This window comes from Balaenoptera acutorostrata, chromosome X (assembly GCF_949987535.1).
Source record: "Balaenoptera acutorostrata chromosome X, mBalAcu1.1, whole genome shotgun sequence".
NCBI lineage: Eukaryota > Metazoa > Chordata > Mammalia > Artiodactyla > Balaenopteridae > Balaenoptera > Balaenoptera acutorostrata.
Window position 1 is genome coordinate 33118867 of NC_080085.1, and position 5890 is coordinate 33124756.

General features: G+C 46.1%; 1 pseudogene; it reads right to left on the minus strand.

The window, feature by feature from the left end:
• Window positions 1–1033: 1033 nt before the first annotated feature.
• Window positions 1034–1943, minus strand: LOC103010694 (MOB kinase activator 1A-like; annotated as a pseudogene).
• Between the last annotated feature and the right edge of the window lie 3947 nt (window positions 1944–5890).

The following is a 5890-nucleotide window of genomic DNA, read 5'->3' on the forward strand; positions in this document are numbered from 1 at the left end:
ATGTTAAAAAAAATGGCAAGCATGGATTTTTTTTTTTTAAGATAGATACTAGAGAGGTAGAGATAAATAGGTAGATTCTTATCTATAAAAGCACTGCCATACAAACTCGAAAGTAAAATACAAAATAATACAAATGTTCTAAATGTTAAGAAAACCTAAAAATGTCTCTTTTTAATGTCTAAATTGAAGTGCAATAAAAACCTATCTGATTGTGTGACTGCATTGTTAGGAAATTTGGTTTGGAAACTTTTGGAAACTAATAAATTACTGGCCGAAATGCTCATTATCCATTATGTTGTCACCTGAAACAGGGTCAATCAATTTCTTCAGCAAAGGAACAACGGGTAAACTAATAAAGTACAGGTTAGTCACCACGTATTACAACCAAGTGTGATTTCGTGAAATAACAGGTCTTAGAGTACGTCAAAGTTAGCTATGCTCTTCAGTTCTTGCTTTGAAGCCAACCTGCCTTGGGAATACTTTTATCAGTAAACACAGACAATGGGTGTCTTTGTTTTCTCAAAGTCTGTATCACCAGTTGTATTAGCTAGGGCTGCCAGGACACAAAGTACCACAAACCAGATGGCTTAGAAAAACAGAAATGCATCGTCTCACAATTCTGGAGGCTGGAAGTTCAAAATCGACGTATGGGCCGGGTTGGTTCCTTCTGAGAGCTGTGAGGGAAGGATCTGTTATGGCTTCCCTCCTGGACTTGTAGACACATCACCCTGTTCTCTGCCTTCATGGCCACAGGATAGTCTCCCTTTGTGCACGTCTATATGTCCAAATTTCCCCTTTACGTGACACGAGTCGTACTGGACTAGGACCCGTCCTAATGACCTCATCTTAACTCAATTACATCTGCAAGTACCCTATTTTCAAATAAGGTCACATTCTGAGCTACTGGGGGTTAGGACTGCAACATGTGATTTTGCGGGGGGAGGGGGGGATGCGATTCAACCTCTAACACAAGTCTAGGACAGACTGACAATAAGGTAACTCGAGCAGTACATGAAGCAAGAGGGTAACTGTGTTAAAGAAATCTGTCTTTCAATGCAAGCTTCTCAATGAATTGCTGAAGTGGTGCCAACTCTCACCTATCAACCAAATTGAACTCTTGAACCAATAAAATAAAGTACTTAAAGGACACGTTATGGTGGGCCTTTTCAGGCAGCTGCATCACAGAATCACAGTGCTGGTAAGAAAGATGGGTAGTAAACTCTGAACAGATGCTTTAGAATAGTCTTTACCACCGATATAAGACTTGGGGGAAATGCGACACCAATCTTAGAAGGAAAAAGAGCTGCACAATCAAGTTCATCCTGAACTCAAATCATCAAAGGGTCGATATATTTTGGAGCAGAACATGTGCCTGGTGTCAAAATTAGTACCATCTTCCTAATGACATTCCGATCTTGGACCCGCAGCCGTGACTAGACAGCTTGTTTCAGTGCAGAGTTCTGAACTGGCTGAAGAAATCCACAGTGTTAACTGTCATCCACTGACTCAGGTCCTCTTCCTGAGGACAACATGACAGCTCCCTTCATGTTCCCACTTCCTACGGTGCTTCTGCAGGTTTTAAGTGTTCGTACTGATGAGCTCCTTCAGGGATGTTCTTCTTGGACTTGACCGTATGAGAAGAATGGCTGCTGAAGAGGAAGCTCTTCTGTTCTTCTTGAGGGCGAGGGTAGAGGTGGGGGAGGGAGAGGCCATTAGACTGCAGAGCAGTTAGTGTTCAGAGGCAGCACTTGGGAACCGGGAGGGGTAGACAGTCCTCAGCCTGCGGACAGCAAAACCCAGGCTAGCGCTGCTCTGAGCAGGGGTCAAACTTGGTGCAAACACCTGTGTTGCTTCCCCCACCTCCCCAGCCAGGAAAATGGACCCAGCTACATGGCACACGAAAAGGCTTCACTTACATCGCCATTATAATGCTGGACGCCCATCAAATACCCAAACAAATAAACATACAGTTATGAACTGTGCTAAATTATATGAAGGGAAAGAAAGGCATTCTCTAAAGAACCCCAGTATCCACATCTGTAAAATATGAAAATGTGCTCTAGGTCTCAAGGAGTAAATGAGATAATGCATGGAAAGCACTTGGCACAGCATCCGGTGTTCAGTAACTGCTCAATAACATGAGCTCTTTTGATATCATTATGATTCTGCCCCGTAATTCCAGCCTCTAATATCTTCTATATTGAAATGTTTGCTGATTTACAGTGATGGATTCTCCTTAGGAACTCATAGTCCATTATTATTGTTTACTACAGTCAATTCACCAACTTGTTCGTCTACCCTTCCATAAAGAAGAATGAAGTATATGTGGGTTCTATGTCACAATACAAGCACGTATAGTTTCTCCCTCTGCACACTAATCACAGCGTTCTATTACCGCTATTGCCATCAGACAGAACTGACAAATTATGTGACGTTATTGGTATTGTTTTCTGCCAAGACACTAGAAGTTATAATGTTTATATCATGCAAAGATCAGACTGACATCTAAATCATCCTTGCCAGTTTCTACTGTCAGTTATTTACTTAGGTCTCTTCATTTTTCCAGTCATCCTGCAAAGTCTTACTATTTTGATTTACTGCAGCCTGACGCCCATCTTTGCTCCACTTGGAAAGCATGCTTGGCGCGTGACGCTGGGAGGGGGGCTGCTGTCACGGGCATCCTCTGTGCCACTGCAGGAGCATCCCTTGTGCCTGGGAGGGACCGGGGTGCCCGTCTCTGAGGAGGAAAGAATGGAGTTTCCCTCCAGAGTGGAGGGCGGGGTCAACCACGGGCTTGTGCGGAGATGTGTCTCTCGGTCTCCTCTGCTGTCTACCTCCGCTCATGAATTTGCAGGCAATAAGCAGGTCAGAGAGTCATGTGATTTAAAATTTTAGGCCTGCAAGGGCTTTGAAGTCCATTTTGTCAACCCCCTCAAAGTCCACTTAGATCCCTTCTGTAGTATCTTCATATCAAGAGGCCATTCAAGTGCATCTTTCCCCTTAGAAGAAGGAGCATTCCATCTATTTGAGGAGAACTTTATGAGGAATTTTAGGCGCTGCCTTAATTAAGTGGGATCAACATGTACTTGAAGACCTGTATAAACTGTCAAGCAGAATTTCAATTTAGGGAAAGATTCTCCCGGTCTGTCATAAAACTGAAGATGGGACTGTATCTCCTAGAGAATAATAAGACTAAAACAGTAAAATAATGATAATAGCTAAATTTATTAGAACTTTAATAAGTGTCACTCGTGCACAGTGAAAGGTAAAGTAAGCCCTTCACGTTCTGACTCGTGTCATCTCGGCAACGCATACACGCGGGATGGACCGTTATTCCCAGATGGGCAAGCTGAAGCTCGGAGAAGTTGCAAAGGTTGCTGAAGAAACTATTACGGAGGCCACGTGATCACTGAGCTTTCCCAAAAATAATGCTGTCTATGTATATCCTCCTTGAGAGTTTACACACTTGTTTGCTTTACGTTATTTCCATTTGACTTTCCTCCTCACATGCTCACGAGTCTGCTCCAAACCTATCTTACCTGCCATCTACTTTTGCACCTTTCACCAGAGAAACTGGAGAGCACTATCTTTAGAATATTATCTACATCTTAGAAACAAGGAATTCGAGTCTGGGCCTAAATGCTGCCTCCATAATCTGTTCTGGGCCAAAGCAAGTTTGTTATCCACGTAAATGGGGGTTTGGATAAAGAAGCCAATAGTCTCCAGTATTCCCAGGAAGCCCTCCACGTGGTTAGTAACTAAGACCCTTAGCATAAACCCCTGTCCACATCCCCCCCTCCTCGCTGAAGGCACAGTGAAGCCAGGCGGAGCCGGAGCGGCGAGGTTCCTTCCTGGCCACTAGAGGCCAGCAAGCCACAGCCGAGAACCTCCGAGCTGGAGTGCCCTGCTTCTGACATCACGAGGCCGGTTCGTTCAAAAGGAGGAAGATGCTGCTAGAATGTTTCTAGAAGGAAAACGTCCCATGTATTTTCAGTGCATACTACTGAGAGGCCTCTAGTTTTTAAGGCTTCGCGAGACTTCCCAGAATGTAAGTCTTAAGGAAATTAAACAAGCAGAGAAAGTGTGTCTCTGGGGTGTCCCTCCACCTCTTCCAAAAGCCCTATGCTTTCCGTTTTATCATAATGCTTTATTTCTCCCACCCCCTTACCGACCTGGAACAAAACACAACTTGAACTGTTCTCTTTTCTCCTCTAATAATGTATTTTCTGAAAAGCAATAACGTCCCTCCTCGTCTTCCCTTCTCCTCAGGTTCACACCCTTTCTCTCCCCCTTTTTCTTTCTATTGCTCACTCCTCTCTTCCCCTCTCTGTTGCATTTCTAGGAGGAAATAAACACTCCGTGACTAGATAATCCACTCTCACTGTTTCAACTACCACCTGTGAGCTGATGACTTGTAAATCTATTATCTCTGGCTGACACCTCTCCTGCAAGCCTCGAAGGTCTATTTCTCACTAACTGTTAGACATCTGCACACGGGTGGGTCCCCAGGACCGCAGCTCGACCAGACTGAACACTAGACGGCACTGTGTGGAATAATCCCAACAACCACACACACATTTGCAAATATTTGCATATGTAGAGAATATCTTTGAAACGAGACACAAGAAACCAATAAGGGTGGCATCCCCCAGCGCTGGGAACACTACAGCCAGGGGACAAGGTCGGAGACTCACTTTTCTCTACGTGCCTTTCGGACCCTTTGGATTTCATACAATGTGCATGGATTACCTACTAAACAATAAAGGGAACTGTATAAACATTTCAATGTTTACATCTTCTAGAGTTTTACCAAGCCCATTGTTCTCCTTCTGCCACGTGCTCCCTGGGTAGATAAATTGACTCTCAGTTTCAACTACCAGTTATGAGCTGGTGACTCCCAGATCTGTCATCTCTGGCCCACACCCCTCTTTCGAGCTTCAGAGTTCCATTTCCCACCGTCAGACGTTTGTCCGTGGGAATGTCACCAGAACCTCAAACCCAACGTCCCCTGCACCCCACTCACCATCTTCCAGCTGCCTGACCTTGAGGAAGGCCCTCTGTAAACCCTGCTGAACTGAAGGGCGACCCAGCTGCCGCTCCTCCTGAGCTGTCAGTCCCAGCTGCCAACAACCGTGGCCTCGCCCTGCACCCGCCAGAACTGGGGTTCACTCCTTCCCTCCCCAGATCCACCCCACCAGCCAGCCAAACAGCCCCACCCCTCCCCTACAATATCGCTCAGATTCAGCCCATCCTCCCCATTTCTACTACCCTCCTGTAGGCCCTTATCATCTCTTTCCTGGGCTTCCATGCTCCCTCCCAATCTGACTTCCTTCTTCCAGGCCTGTGCTTTTCAAAGTCCCCCCCACACACACACAACTGCCCGAGTCACGCATGTAAGTGTAATGTTTTTTTTTCTTTTTTTGCTGCACCGCGCGGCTTGCAGGATCTTAGCTCCCCGACCAGGAATAGAACCCGGGCCCCCTGCAGTGGGAGCACGGAGCCCTAACCACTGGACAGCCAGGGAATTCCCTGTTTTTTTAATTAATTAATTAATTTCTTTTGGTAAGTGTAAGTCTAACAGCATTGCTCCTGGCTCACCCCTGGGGGGCTCCTGTACCAGGTGCGGAGGCCCCAACACGGCACCGCACTGCGTCCTTGTCCCTCCCCACCTGGCCTTGTCCCTCCCCACCTGGCTTTGCCGACCTGTCCGGCTTCATCTCCTCCCATTTCTTGACTTGTTACAGAAGTCACGCAACTGTTTGCAGTTTCCCAAGCATCCTGTGCTGTTCCTCCCTGACACCTTTGTTTATGCTCCTCGCTTAGCTTAGAATGCCCACTCCTGACCCCCTTCGGCTTCCCTTCATCTTAGCCATCTCCTCACCATCACGTG